The sequence below is a fragment of the Epinephelus moara genome, chromosome 8, assembly GCF_006386435.1.
Source record: "Epinephelus moara isolate mb chromosome 8, YSFRI_EMoa_1.0, whole genome shotgun sequence".
Taxonomy (NCBI): Eukaryota; Metazoa; Chordata; class Actinopteri; order Perciformes; family Serranidae; genus Epinephelus; species Epinephelus moara.
Genome location: NC_065513.1, coordinates 28,340,835 through 28,357,638, shown reverse-complemented (window position 1 = coordinate 28,357,638; position 16,804 = coordinate 28,340,835). Strand labels below are relative to the sequence as shown.

The 16,804-nt window shown below is 41.1% G+C and overlaps 1 protein-coding gene across 1 annotated transcript in view; it reads right to left on the bottom strand.

The window, feature by feature from the left end:
• The window catches only part of ghra (growth hormone receptor a), a 39,873-nt gene extending 30,957 nt beyond the window's left edge, over positions 1-8,916 (bottom strand). The window contains exon 1 of the mRNA XM_050050912.1: positions 8,509-8,916. The gene's annotated coding sequence lies outside the window, so the exon portion shown is untranslated. The remainder of the gene's footprint in view (positions 1-8,508) is intronic.
• Positions 8,917-16,804: the final 7,888 nt, after the last annotated feature.

The window sequence follows — 16,804 nt, the reverse complement described above, 5'->3', positions numbered from 1 at the left end:
ATGTCAGAAAAGCTAAGGGGCGATGTTAGGCACAACACAGATACATAACGGTGACTATACAGACCTGGCATTGTTTCATTAAAAAAAATACGCAGCAACATAATATGCCATCATTTACTGATAATCATTCTTCTGCCAGGCAATGTAGCTCTGTAGCGACATTTAGCAGAATGATTGAATAGCCACACAAACGCAGTGTAAAGTGCTGGCTGCTTTACAAATTCATGATATGGAGCCAAAGAAGTTCATCACTGTGGCTCAAGTATACATAACATTAGGAGACAGAAAGTTCTCATCATGATGAAGTTACATTATAACCACATATATGTTTACTATCAAGAACAGTGATGCTCACTTTCCCCAAGCTGTTGTCACTTTGCAGCAGAGGTGTGGACTTAAGTGACTTGGACTTGGAGTCAGATTTGAGTCACAAACGTGATGACTTAAGACTGGACAAAATCAAGAGATGTTCCCGTACAAAAATGTGACATTTAACAAAAAAATGAATTGCAGTGTGCAAAACATGCAGACAAAAATGCAACAACGTCCAACTTTGTTCGACACGTTACACAGAAAACTGTAAGTCAGTGTAAGGTTAGCAAGCTAATGCTAAGCTAACATTAGCCTGACAGTTACGTAAGTTTTTAAAAAGCTTGTTTTAACAAATAAACACAAATTTTGAAAAGCATTCACAATTTTTGAAAATGTAATATATTGGTACTCAGTTTATATTTGGTAAAGAGCACAGTATGACTTTTTAGGACATGAAACAAAGTTTAGGAGTTTGGACTTGGACGTTGTTATCCGTGACTTGGGACTTGAGTGCAAAGACTTGAGATTACTTGAGTCTTGCAAAACAATGACTTTGTCCCACTCCTGCTTGCGATATCATTTTTGTTACTTGCTGAGTTATCAAGCTGCACCGTTAGGAAAACAACATTGCTAGCAATTGACAACAGAGCTAGAGAAAAGTGAGCATAAGCAGCTACAATTAAAACATGCAAGCTAGCTAAAGTTAACTCGTTATCTTATCGTATCGTTAACTTAGATAGATGGGTGGTTTAGTTTGTCCACTGGACTGGGACGACTGATATTTCTCCAACGAAGCTACAGGACACAGTGGGTTCCCTAGCTGCTAAAACATCAATCCCTATAGGTCCTCTTGTTTCTTTGGCCGACAACTTTTTGGGTCTTTTGGGTGTCCATTGAAAGACAGTGCTGTTTACTTCTGACCGTTCTCATCTTGGCGGATGATAAATGTTTCAGGTCTCAGTTGATGGTTGCCCTCTTTAGCTCTGCATCCCTTACGACAGTAGGTGACTCATGCCATACAGTAATGCTGTTGAGATGTGGTCACAGCCTTGAGCCTATAGAGTATGTTAAAACGGCTTCATACCCTACTCAGCCAATCATAATCAAGGACTTATTCTATAAGGGGTGTGTAGCGTAGGGAAAGGCTAATTAACATCAGCCTTCACCCTTTCTTTCATTTTTTTCAACATTCCAGTAATATAAGACATTTATGGTTGATGACTCAGTGGAGTCAAGTGCTTCAGTCCAGAGGAAATGAAGTGTAAGGCAGACAGAGTGCTGGTTGAGATGAGTAGTAACATGTCACTGGAGGTAAAGACAACATGGGCAAAGCTCCTCAGAGGAGTCGGACACTCAAAAAAGAGTCAAACCAAGACATTAAAATTGCCCTAGAGTAAAGGCTTATATCCACCGTGCCATTTTGGGCTGTCCAAGATGAAAATAAGGAATTGAGAGTGTAACGTTGTTTAATGTATGGTCATCAATTCAGAAAGATAGTCCTACGTTGCACTGAGAGACACATCAACCAACTATCAGCTAAAGCTTAGGGAACCAAAGACAACTTGTGACAACGGTTTAAGATTCAAACTGTCACAATGTTGCTGCTGTTACAACCCATGTGCAAGTGATGAGCAACCAAAAAGGGCCACACATTCACCAGAGAAAACCGGCAATATACATATCTGCAAACCACAGATATGTTACATTTGTCCGTTATCATTTAGGCTACTTCATAACTTTTCAACAAAATCATGGTAAGGTTTAGGCACAAAGACAACTTGGTTATAGTTAGGAAAATATCTTGTTTGGGCTTCAAAATAAAAAACCTTTGCATGGCGCAATCATGGCTGGAAACACAGCGATGTCTCGGAAAAAAACGACCACTTTCTGTTGCACTATCCTCTGTAGAAAACAACCGCTTTTTGTTGTGCTATTCCCGCAGGAAATGCAGCAATGTCTCAGTAAAAATATCTGCTTTTGGTGGCACTATTTCGAATGGAGAAAAAGCGACGGGTCACTGAAAAACACCTACGTTTGGTGTCTAAAAAGCCACTGGAAACACACCGTCTCCTCTCGTCTAGGTGTCACGCCATCCACCATCCATCATCCACCATCCCCTCCATTCCCTATACAAAGTTAGCCCATAAACTAAGTCACTTTAGAAACGTCTATATGATACGTTAGCAACATACAAACGAAATATAGTCATGGTTTGCAGAAACTTACAATGCCAACATTTTCTTCTGGTGACTATGCCGAAATGGAACACAGCATTAGATGACGCAGCCAGCATGGAATTGTAAGCACCCTTTTTCAAAGTGTTTTTTCTTTTAAAGTCTTTTTGTTTTGTTGCATTTTCAATGGATGTTTTAGGGACCCCTCAAGTCTTTAAATTGGTTAGTGTGAATGTAATGCCTCCTATTAGTGCAAATTGAATTTCCCCTTGGGGATTAATAAAGTATATAAAATTAAAATTAAAAAAAAAAAAAATTAAATTAAATCCTCAATGTTTAGCTCACTCACTATCAACTCTTCATTATGTATGTCTTCTTTACTCCTTCCTTCAGCCCCATGCTCATTCATCGCAGTCTACCTTTCACTACAAATGCCCTGATGATCCAACCTCACTGGTATATTTGAGGGCCAAAAAAGAAATAAAGGAAGGTATGCATCAATTTAGTATGATGTTGTTAATTACTTTGGAACCAGCCAATGAATTTCATGCCAAGCCCATACAACAAAACCATTTCAGGGGAAAGCCAGACAACAATTCAGCCAAAGGCAATCAACTACAACCATAGAGCTCAGATGAATAAAATACGAGGGTAAAAGTAGCAGGAACAGCAGGAAACCTGCAGAGTGGAACAAGCGCTTCGGGTAAAATGATCTAACATTAGCTAGCCTGCGGTGTAGCCAGCAGTGCGCTCCCACAGGATAACACGCAAACATAAAAGATACACACAAAAATCTTACCAAGAAGACTTGATGTCCCACCACTGTGCTTCCTTACATCAGCCAACTTTCATCTGCTCCCTCCTCTGCTTTCATAAACTGCACGTTACATCACTTGAAAATGGCCACATAAAAATAAAAGGCTGAGAGTCCTGAAAACGTTGGGCGCCTAATGCAGTGGATCACAACCTTTAATCCTTAAGAGACCCCTTTTCTATCATTAAGTAAACAGACAACACCTGACCAAGTGACATATTTCATGGATATTTCATATTATATTCAGTACATGACAATAAGAGTACAGGATAAACTGATAAACGGTACAATTAACCCAAATAATGAAGGCAATAACTGCAGGAAGTTTGTGTAAAATCAGCTTTTTGGAAGCAATTTTGAGCCGATTATTTCCTGTGGGGATGAGTTTTCCTGATATTTTTAACAATCATACATAGGCTACATAAGAGGCTTCTTTTGCGATTTTTGTAATAAATAAAATGCTGAGATATTGGTCTACTGTATATTATAAAAAAAAGGTTGGAAACCAGTAGGGGTGGGAATCCCCAGAGGATCCACGATACAATATTGTCACGATACTTAAGTCACGATATTATTGCGATTTTAAATATGTTGCGATATCCTGAGTATTGCGATAAAATATATTGCGATATATTGCAATTTATTACCTCTTTTCGACTGTAATTTATGCTCCCAAAAGAAAAGTCTGTTTTATCTAATGAGATAAAGTTTTCAGTTCTTCACTTCAGCCGTTTTTTGGTTTTTTTTGCAGCAGTGAAATGTATCTAGTGGACTGAAAAATCAATTGTTTTTATTATTCTGGTAGGCTATCTAAAGTTTAGTTTGTATTAGTATTATTAATAATTTATATAATAAAAAAATCAATACTTGGCACTGTGTGACGATACGATACTGCCACACAAATATATCACGATACTATACTGTATCGACTGGGGTGGGTGGGCGGGGGAGTCTGCGTTGGGCGGTGGGTGGGCGGGCCCTCCTGCCCCGCCCATCTGGGGTGTGTCTCTGGCTCTCTGGGGGTGCTGGCCATTGCCGCCCTGGGTCCTTGGGCCTGCGTGGTGTCCTGCGGCCTCTGCGGCTCCCTGGGCGTGGGGTCTGGGCGCCCCTGCAGCCTTGGGGTGCCTTACCGCCCGCCTTCCCCCGTGGGGCTGTGACATTGGCCCTGGAACTTGGTGATGGTTTTCATAAACACACTGGGAGGGTTCAAATACACGCATGCATGTTCGATACTTCAGCTTCATGATGCATCGCAAAGAACTCAGGGGCTCAGTTGCTTCTCAAACCTACCACACTGCGCTGGCAACTCTTCTCCACAATCGGGCTTTCCTCCACCACCAGGACTCTCACATTTCTGGTGTTCAGTATAGACTTCTCTTTTGTTTTTTTTTTTTTTTTCTTTATTATACATTTATTTGTTTATTTTTGGTAATCTGTATGGAGCACAACAACCTCAAGGCCACAATACATCAGCTACACTGCCTGTTTCTCCTGTTTTTGTTTGTTTGTTTGTTTGTTTGTTTGTTTTTCTTCTTCTTCTCCGCATGCACTGTCGCTATATAACTCAGGACTTAAGCACCTGTCCCTCAATCCCCCCTGCTTGTCCCTTACTTTCCCCTTGACACACTATGGTGTATCACGGCCCTCTCTGGCTCATATTATGAAGTTTTTCCAATAAAGGCTGATAGGCTAGTCTCCAGGGAGGGTGGGTGACGGTCACAACCACGCACAGTATGGGTATAAAATTCTTGACTGCAAGATTAACAGTGCATCAATCTTCATAAAAAGCTTACACCCTTTGTGGCGCTAAGCTACGAAGACTAATGCAGACAGGTTGGGGAAAAAAAACAAAAAAAAAAGAGAAAGATGCCTGCTGGACACTCTGATCATTTTTATTTTCCTTATTGGTTTAAAAAGAAGCAATTATCGCTGAATTCAGTTTGAAAAACACTTTGAAAAAGTACAAAATGAGACTAATATTAATAAAACATCATGGCATGTGCCATTTGAGTTAACAATATGGAGAATTTAAGTAGCCCAAAATGTAAACAGTTAATCATTAACTTCTTTACAGCCACAGTCACTCACTTACTGGAAATTCATACACCAGCAACTGACAATTTAATGTCATGGAGCATCTTTAATCACTACGTCTCAATAATGTTATACTCCAGGGCTCCATGACAACAACCGCACATGACTTCACAAATATTGTGGCAAAAAATAATTATATACTTCAACATCATCATCATCATTAAATAATCATGTTTGTGAGTACGAGTACACAAACTTGTCCAAAGTCCACCGTTGGGTCTCTCAATAATTACACAAGAATCATGCAAATAGATTTTATGCCCTCGACTTTCGCCTTCACCACTAACCTCTTTCTTTAAAATAAACAAAATTAAAGTAAACACACCACAGACTTCAACATGAGCCTGCATAGACCAGACACTGGCGAGGAAGAGTCCACACAGACAAGAGGCGGAGCCCCGCCGAACTGCAGCTCATCCAGCTGCTCCTAATAGGCCTTCAACTGTTGGGTGTATTTAAATTCATTAGCCTGTGGTGACAGTGTGTGTTTGTGGAGAGGATATGTGCAGGTATACACACAGGATGCATTTTCAACCTGTGTGCACGTGTGTCTTGTGTGCGCTCTCAGGCAGTCAGATCTGGCTACTGGATGGCTCTAATGTCTCCTGCTCTTATTTCATAAGAGAGAGTGGAAAACTCAGAGTCAGCACACTGGCACGAAGAGAGCCTGTGCTGGAAGCAGATCAGGACACACATCTGCAAACCCCGCTACACTGTGTGTGTACGTGGGAGGCAAGTGAGCGACAGAGCGGGTGTTTATGTGCACGCGTGCACGTGTGTATGTACAAAATCAAGTGTGTGTATCCGAGCGAGGATAAGAAAAGGTAAAGAGTGCAAGCAGGAGACGGAATCCAGCAGAAACACAGAAAGTTTGTGCTGCACAGATCTGAAAATTGATCTTTGTGGAAAACGTCTGCTTTGCAGCATTCCACGCTGTGTGTGTGCACGCATGGGCCTGCAACGGTTTGTCAAAGATATTAAAACTAATAGCTGTCAAGTCACATTTTGGCCTCAAATCTAACCCTACATTTCTTGCAGCTGCTTGACATCAGTAGAATAACTGGTTGCTACGTTTGCTCATTTCAGAGACAATGAATTCAAACTAATCAGGATCACGAGTGGACTAATCTGGATTTTGGGTTTAATGAATGCTACACATTCAGTGCTTAAGGTTGTAAGGTTCAGTCCTATGCAGAGGAAAAAAGAAAAGTCTATCAACCCATATGCTGCTTTGGAGGACTAAGTATAGATGAGCGGCACGTACCTCTCTAATTTGCACTAAATCCTGCTGTTTCTCCCACTTTGTCAAACACACACACACACACACACATCCTGACAATCATGCACATCAGTGAAGAAAAAGTGCACACGGCTGCGTGTAAAACCTAATGGTTTCCAGAGTGCTGTGGAGCTGTCAAAGGGTATAGAACATAACAGCTGTACTTAATGTTGCATGTGGGAGTGTAGTGAACACTGAGACAGAACCTGATGGAACTAACGTCTCTCAAAACTCCTCGCCTCATCTATTAAAACATCTCGTACCTCGGCTACCAGGTGGATGCTATAATGGCTGCCATTATGCACACCCCTCATCATGCTTTTTCTCTGCATTTGTATACTCGCTGAGCTGCCGTTGCAACAATAAATCCCATTAAATGTGCTTCAGCTACATTCAGGCTAATATTATCAAACAGTGCGGCCTTAAAGGAAAAGGGTTTGTGATATGCAGTGATATGCATTAGATCCTACAGTGTCAAGAGGTTGCTGATTTCTTAAATTGGTCTCTAAACTAACACCATAACATGCAGGATTAGATAGACAGATAGATAGATAGATAGATAGATAGATAGATAGACAGATAGATATTTTTTTTAAATCACAACTGAACACTTTTCTTTTGGAATTACAGTGCAAATGAAATTGCTAAAAATGCAGACAGCCAGAAATTGAAACAGATGCAGATCAAAAGCCATTTTTAAAATGTCCTCTGACAGGCAGAGTGCGTAGGCCTGCAGTCGGGGTTATAGTTTGCACACTGCATCTCATCAAAGTGTGGCATGCTTTCTAATTACAACTGCAGAAGAGCAAAGGTGTTCTCCTGTGGTCAGTGCAACAGTCTGCCAATCACTAATGAAGGGCAAACATACTGAGAGCAGACCGTGACATAAAAACTGATAAAGACATGCAACACAGAGACAGAAAAAAAACAACCTGTTGAATTACTGTTACTGCCAATTAGTGATGCACTAAATTAATCAACATTTTTAGTATATATTTAATAGTTTGAAGTCAATTTACCAGTAAGAATCCACAGATTTGCAGGTCCCAGTTCCTCCAAATTAAAATAAAACCTGCTGCTTTTCTCTGTTTTATATCAATATTTGGGTTTTGGGCAGTAGATGAGACCATATACGCAGTTATAAATTATGACAACTTCTCATTAACACATAGCATCCTGTTATTTGTGGATCAATAGATTAAAACAGTCAAAAATAAAACCTATAATCTCTATAGAAAACCATCACTCCTTATGCCCTGTATCTAAAGTCATATAAATATGCATATCATGGTCATTAAAGCCATTATGGGCCAAGCTGATCTCCATCTGTGCAAAGATCACTGTGTCAACAGTGAAGCAACACGTCAAGAATAATTCAGGCTTTATCTTTACGCTTTATAATTTCAAGGTTTGAGGCTGATTTTTCAATAAGCGAGCATTTCTAAGTCATTTTCAACAGATGTTTCTATTCCCTCCCTCAGGAGTTGATATTTATCAGTGCTCTGGTTAGGCTACATCCGTCAAGACCCACCATGGCTGTCACTTCAGGAGCAGTTGGGTGTTGCACTGGGATTTGAGACAAGTTTCTGTCATGTTAATTTAGGCTTTACTTGCACATTACAACAAACAGTAGGCTCCACACAGAGTGCTAAAAGTTCACGATTGCTCAGAAAGATTTTGCAGTGAGACTGAGATGTAAAGGGAAAGTATTGCAATTTCAGGAAAGTTTCCCGACTCGTGCGCAAGCTGCCTAACACATGGCGTTTTGGAGACATGGATCAACAGTGAAAAAACAGACGCGCTGCACACTTTAAAGCAAACACAAACGCACTTACTTGTTTCGAAGTCTCAAGCTGGGGAGAAAAACTGCAAAGACAGCGCAGATCGACTTTTCACAACTTGGTCATCTGATGGCCAGCGTGAGCACCAACAGGCACGAAAAAAAGTCTTGCTTCTCCACTTCAGCCTGCTCGGCCCAGTAAGATCTCCTCCGATCGGGATCTTTCACATCACCCGATCATTGATCTCGGATCTGTGTCGCTGTCGTGGTGAAGATTTTCCTTGTCTTATCAGCTGCTCAGTTCATCATCTACTCTACTTTCAGGGGATACACACGCTACGTAGCTCGGACAGAGCCACTGAGCGTGAGTGTGTGTGTGAGTTTCAAATGGCGGTGAAGCGCCCTCATCCGCCAACAATCCAATCTGCTCCATTATGACCACAGAGAGAGGACAGCCAAGGAGAAAAACTGCCGGGGCCAAACTTCCAAAATAAAGCCCTTTAGTGAGGGGCTGCCTGCTGCCACGCTTTCTGGCATGAGCCAAAGTCACCAATAAACATTTTATTAGTTTATTTCTTATTAAGAGAGAACCACAGCCCCACCGTGCAAAACAATCTCGTTAGAACATACTTTTATAGTGACGCTCTGGGGATAGGCATACAATGACTTTTTTATTTTAGTTTGTATTTATTTCACTATTATTAATACTAAAAAGAAAGGCAGAAAACATCACGAGGTGTCTCTGCCTGGACATGACTAGGCTCCATGCCCTCGGGAATATCTTTATAATTAGCACCTATTAACTTTGGAGTGTTAATAGACACATGAAAATGGCGCTTTTTGAGTAATTATGATTACACATTTTCACAGGTTCAATCTTTTATTGCATTTGGGGGACGTAGAAGGCACGTGCATGCGCGCCACATCATAGGAGCGCGTGCATATTAATGTTTGCAGTAAATAATTTTGCTTGGAAATGATATAACAGCAGGATACACGTGTTTAATGAATGGGTTTTGCTCTGCTGGTAACACTTAAAGCGTTTTGGAGTGTTTTACGCAACATGTTACAACTTAGTATTTCAGATATTGTTGATGCCCCTCCCGTCTGTCACCAGAATCAGCACCTGTCACTGCGCACAATGGTTGTTTTGATCACCATACCTCCATAAAGTGGGTTAATATGTGTACAAATAAATAAGTTTTGTCTCTGCGAGCATCATCATGAAACTGAACCCGACAAATCTCCATCACATATGTTTCAAATGGCAGCCACCGTCTGAATTGTAGCTCCAGGAGGAAGGCCACTGTGGTCAGACTAGAAGGAGGATGACGCGCTGATGGTACTGATAGACAACCTTTCATGGAACTGTGTCAATCTTCAACACGCCTATTGATTTACATAACAAACCTTGTAGAATAATTAACCATAAGCGACCTGTTTCATGTGCACATGAGCACGGAGGTTTCTATTTTTTGTACCACTCTGGTGCCTGATGCGTATAGGCCTAATTTAACCCGCGCATCTGCCTTGCGTAATTGCGCTTTGACAGTGCGCAACATCACTCCAATTAGAGACTGCAGATGGATCACATACCTGCTGCTTTCAAAGAGTCACCAGAGAGATTACTGTTATTCTGTCTGACTGGCACTGATTAAAATAAAACTTTTGTGTGCATGTCAGTTGCTTTAGGATTGTAAAATGGAGACTGTCTTTAGAAAATCTGCCGTCACCGAACAACTTCCCGCGCTGATGCCGAGAACTCCAAGCAGCTTGAATGGCTGCGTCTGTCTATAAACTATAGCCTGCTTTGGCTCACGTGGAGGGCCCACTGGAGAAGTGACGCCATGAGAGGCTCGCCTAGAATTTCAGCTGTCAGTGGATATACACCCCCCGACCCAAGAGCCATCAATTAGTATGGACGGCCCGCCCCGACACGTGAGAGAAAAACACACCCAGCTGTTGCTGCTGCTGCTAAACTGTATGAACGTATCTGCCTGCGTGGAGCTTGTGGTAGTTTGTCTTTTCAGGATTTGCCTTCCAATCGATGATCATCCCAAGGCAAACATCCATCAGTGTAAACAACATCAATTGCAGTAATAAAGCCAAAGCATCAGGGTTTCATTTTGCATGGCAACATCTTGCTATAACTCACCCCACTTTGCATGCAGTGCTCACTCACAATTGATGAAGTTATATGAGTAAGCCAAGCCTGTATGCTCCAATAGCAGTGAGTAGTAGTAAGAACACAGGATGTACTGGAACCTATAGCGTCCAGTGTGGTCAGCTGTAAATAGAAACAAAGTCAGAGTGACAAACATACTGACAGAGAGACAGATGAGGCCTGGAGGGGCTGTATTTTCCTTTCCACCAATGCACAGATGCATTGTTGACATAATTTGTGATGCCAGGGGAAAGAAATGGAATTGGCCTGTCCGTATTGAGCGGAGCCATCCTTGTATTTTTATAGCTATCCCTGTCTCCTTCTCATCTACGAGGCCCACAAGTTATGGCTCGGCTTTTCCAAGTCCTACAGCTGCAGCGTGCATAAAAACACTCAGCGAGACACAGAGGCTGCTCTCAGGGAACATGGATACTGCAGCTAGAACTTGTACTTGTTGTAATGAGGTTAGCAACATTAGGGTTAATGCAAGTAGCTGACCTCTTACTAGACTTGAGGCCCTTTGTGACAATAATGACCAAATAGAAAAAACACTGCCAAACAATTTGTATGTATTAAATGACCCCTGAACACGCCCGTGTAATGGTCAGTTGTTGGACAGAGAGCCCTGATTGGAGGAGACTGAGGGCGTCCTTTGAATTAGTTCCTTTGTTATTGAGTACTCATTCCTGTGATTGTCTGCTCCGAGTGATCATGTGGACTTATGCTGTATTGAATGTGACAACAGAACAATGCATCTGGCCCACAGACTGATGCCACTGGGCCTGCACTGGAGGCCTGGAACTGGGTCCTCATTCCCCAAGCTATCCCCCTCAGCTACGCCCTCTGTGGGATATTAGGTGAACAATCGGGTGTTAGTTGTTAAAGCAGCCATTAAAATGCTTTTTAATGTAGTATTCTATTATCTGTGATCCTAGCATGTGTCATTAGGGCATGGGGCAGACTAGGGGTTGGCTCTTGGAGCTCCAGCCTTGCTACTCCCTGAAGATAGCAAATATTCATGTCAGAGTATTGAAGACCACATTTACTTGGCGTTGCTAGGGATCCTTGATTTGCAATTAGCTCAACCAAGGTTATTATGGCATTGATTCAAATGTAGCAGATTTGTGAGATAAACATTAATTCAATGAACTCTACTTTTTTGTCTCTTTTTAGATGGCAGGAGGGAAAATCAGTCATCATTTCATCAACATTTATTTTGTTATGGCTTCAGAATGATGAACACAGTTGGAGATCAAAAATAGGATGTAAGCTCTACAGGATGATTTTGTTTCCCTTGGCAACTATCCTGCTTTTCACAAATTATGTATAAATTTTAGGCACTCTATTATCTTGAATGGCTTGAATAAGAGTGCATATAGCTGCTGCAAACAGGTGAGCATGCCCTCGGACCCCCTAGATTTGGGCTGAGCACTGAATGTTTAAACGTCTGGCTCCACCCCTGATTAGGGCTTGATTTAAATGATGAAATCACTGTCTTGCAGATCTGCCTTTAGCCTCTAGAAAATGACCTGCACCATGTCTTTTTTTTGCCACATTCAGTGATTTCATTGGAAGTGAAACAGTGCAAGTGCTATTGTTGATGACTCTGCTTTGTCAGTCTGCTGTAATCCATATTCATCCATATCCTATAATCCATGTTAAAGGCTAAGGCTAGTGATATTCTATATGTTTTTTTTAATTAAAGGCAAGAACCAACAATGCATTAGTCTTTCCCTAATTACTTTCCACCTTCCCCAGCCTGTCTGTGACTCTCATGGGTTCCTACTGAAGATATAAATCTGTATATATATATGGCCAAGCCATTTCTAAAACATGGTAGTTTTTGGCAAACACCAGTTACGCTGAAGTAAACAGTGGATTTGTTGGGGACTATTTTCAGCGGCGGATTTACTGCTCCTGGACCAACATTGCAATCAACCAATCACAGATCTCTGACATCATCAGTGTGCTGCTCCTGAGCGTCTTCAAAATTGCTTTGTACGTCTTCAGAGCTAAACTAGTTCTCCACAATGAAGTTAGTATAACTAAACGAAATCTTGGTAACATTAAACAAAAACCTTACAAGCTACTGCAGGTTAGCTTGCTAAGTAGGTTGGCTTTGCTAACGAGGAAGCTTGCCAATAGACTACAATATTAGCAAGTTAGCTTGCTAACTAGGAAGGCTATGCTAACAAATATGCTTGCCAATAGGCTAGAATATGAGTGAGTTAGCTTGCTAACTAACTAGGAAGGCTAATGAATAAGCTTGACAATAGGTGAGAATATTAGCGAGTTAGCTTTCTAACTAGGGAGGCTATGCTAGCAAATAAGCTTGACAATAGGCTAGCTAGACTATTAGCAAGTTACCTTGCTAACTAGGAAGGCTATGCCAACAAACAAGCTTCCCAATAGGCTAGAATATTAGCAAGTTAGCTTGCTAACTAGGAAGGCTATGCTAATGAATAAGCTTCCCAATAGGCTAGAATATCAGCAAGTTAGTCTGCTAACTAGGAACGCTATGCTACCAAATAAGCTTGCCAATAGGCTAGATTATTGTTCACTAATTAAGAGTAAGGATAATATAAATTTTCAGTTGCAAATACCTGCGATTAAGACATCCCACCTCCTTTTTTATAGCCTATTAAAAACGTTTTTTTGGTGTTGATCCAGGACCACACGGTCAAAAAATGTAACGTAATGTTAGTGAACTGTATTTTAACCTACAAGCAAGCTTACTCGTTCGCATAGCCAATCTACTTAGCAAGCTAATTCGCTAACCCTGAAGTAGCTTATGAGTTTTTTTTTTGTTTGTTTTTTTCGTTAATGTTAGAGGATTTTGTTTAGTTTAACTAACTTCATTTTGGAAAACTAGCTTAGCTCTGAAGAAGCACAAAGCAATTTTGAAAGACACACAGTACAATGTAATAAAGCAACATCAATCAATCAATTCAATCAATTTTATTTATAAAGCCCAATATCACAAATCAGCGGATAAGGAAAAACTCCCCCAAAAAACCCCTTTAACAGGGGAAAAAAACAGTAGAAACCTCAGGAAGAGCAACTGAGGAGGGATCCCTCTTCCNTAGAAGTATGACTAATGACTAATGATGGCAGCAGCAGCAGGAGGCATCTGGCAGGACCACGGCAGCAGCACAACCACACATGCTACCCGGTGTAGCAATGTGGTTAATATGTGTTTTTAATAGGTGCAGGACATGGAGGTCTGTGGCCCAGAGGAATAAGCTATATCAGGATTTTGTTACACAAGCAATAGCATCAGTTTATTGTTGCTGTTGGGATTTGTTGAAAATAAAAAAATACAGACATCACATTTTTTATTTTTTTTTATTTTTAATCTTTGCAGGGAACATTTGTTTTAATCAGAATTGAGTCACGGACAACAAAATAACATTTAATGGTTGTTTTCAGAGATTGTTTGGTTTTCTGTTTCTGAGCCGTCTAACTGAGCATCGTCGCCTCAGGCAACATAAGTCATAGCCAGATTCCCATAATTGGTTTTCTGCAATAGCATGCCTTTCAATAGCCGTATAGGATCTATTCGTGCTTGGCTGCCTGTCTGTATTTTCCACTTAATGAAAGAGTGGCCTTTGTGTCATCCCCTTCAAGTCACCTGTAATGCATTTAGTGCAGTTTCACATCACAAGTGTGGCCATTCACAACTATGTCAGCACCCTGCTGCCTATTGGATTAGGATAAAAAAGAGAGGGGATGGCTACAGGGGGAACACACAAACACACACACACACACACACACACACAGAAAAAACAACAGCAGCAAATATAAGGACGGATCACTGTGCTCCGCGTTCCATATCTTCTTTATTACAGAGCTGCTGATGGACTCAAAGGGATTCACATATAATCCACTATTAACACTTGTGAACCCTAATTCAGTGTTACGAGTCCCTAACCTGCCATATATATAGCAGCAGGAGGTAGGTGGGATAGACGCAGTGAAGTGGGGAGGAAATTGAAGTGAATTGATGAGATTGCATGGGATGAGTAAGATCCACAGAGTATCAGCATGAGAGCCCCACCATGTGCAAAACAACACAATTAAGAGGTACGCTTAGCCTAATCACTGAATGCATCATGCAAATGATGTTTTTTTTTTCCAATGCCTACTTTAATCTTGGCTGTTATCGTAGAATACAAATCAGGGACTTAACTCTAATGAAAGGAGGAGAGAGTGAAAGGAGTGGGATGCGACAAAGGTGAAGAAGAGGGACGGCAGAAGATGGAGAGGATGATGTAAAAAGCAGAAGTCTGAGGGAGACAGTGAGATGGAGCTGGCTTAATTATTGACGGGGTAGCATATCTATAGATTTATAGCAGTTACTTTGCACTTAACCTCGTGTATATATTTACTCATTGTGTTGTATTGACTCTTCTTCTGCAAAATATTTGCATTAATGGTGCTTGATTATTATAAGTCTACACCACCAGGCACTACAGGCTCAGAATAGAGTTTCAACTTAATATTATAAGCAGGGGTAATAGTTGCTTTTGGTGTGTCCACAACACTTATTATTTATCTAGGTGCACTGAAATAATGTTTGCAATAATATGTACTCAACAGAGAGCACATTTAGCTTTAATTTCTGTGCAAATTTGTGCAAAAATAACCACTTATTTTGCAATTATACTATCCAAATTCAATATTTGACTTGTTCTGCAAATGCTGAAAAGCTGCATGTAAGCTGACTTAAATAAGGTCATTGCTGGCATAAAATGAGATACTACACGTATCCACCAGCAAGAAAACTTAAACTTCATTGAGCAGGGGAAACCGCTGGGAATATATAGGAAATACCTCTGCCATAACATCCTTCAGATTACATAAGTAAACAGACTGTGTGCAGTTTTGCTGATTATTTTTTCATATTGCTTCAGGCTGTGTAAAAACCACCATAAACTGAACTGCATTAAACTCTGTTTCACGCAAACAGGCACACCTCTCAAACACTTGGCATCACACCAGTCACAGCTGTTGTAAAGCACAGACGAAGAGCCTTTTCATCTGTCCTTGACTTTTTTTTCTCTTTAATACACACATTATTTACAATACACTGGTGTCTCCAGACACATGTTGCATGCATGCTATGCTTTAGCTGTTGCAGACTTCTGTAAACCGTCTTGGGTCAGTAAACAGGGGTTTCTTCCTCGTGACATCATATCCCAGAGGCCCCCTTTGATTGTGGAAGACAAGAGGCAGCTGGAGGTCTGGTACTCATTCACCCTTCCAAAACACTGCCAGGGAACCTCCCCCACCGAACCCCAGCCACCATTATGTAGGGACGTGCACTAATGGTCCACAGTCTGCTCTCTAAATAAACAGACCTTGAAAATATCCTATCCAAGCAAGTTCCAGTAGTGGATCCAACACACCCTGGCTGCGAGTGCGAACTCACAATAACTTCATTGCTGTTTATTTTTCTTTAGTCTGCATTCACATTAAAGCAGCTCATCTCGATTCATTTCATTCATTCATTCAAACACCGTACATATTCATACATGCTGACAGAGGCAGCAATCCTTGTTCAGCAAATCTTTTTGGCTCCGGCAGGATCATAGAGTAATAACAAAGGATTAAGCAGTATTCCCTGCATACCTGCCCTAAAAACAGGTTCCCATGGTTTACATGCTATTTTTTTTCTAATATGGTCAACCGTGTGAACATGAGCATGCATGCACATATACAGACAAACTTACAGTATAGGTAAATAACTGTGGACTGATGACCGAAGAGATAGACATCCTGTTTACAGAGAGCAGAGATGAGCAGAGATAAAAGTCAGATCCTCTCTCTCTCAAACACACACACACACACACACACACACACACACACACACACACACACAGCAGCACCCAGCTCCTCCATCATTTCCCTGTAAATTTCAATGGGGGAAAAAAAAGAATCAATCTCCGCTTCACCAGTATTCAGCTCAGCTTAATGCACCTTAATTGCACCAATCATGGTCCTATTCTAAATCTGTATGTCTATGAAAATGATTGTTGAGACAAAAGAGCCTTTTGATGGAAGGACTACTGTGGGGGGTGGGGGTGGGGGGAGTGGAACATACTTTTACCAAAGACTTGAGGTTACCTAGGGGAGCAGAACAAAAGAGCAGCAGCGAGGCACATTATCTTGTCAGGCCCCACATCCT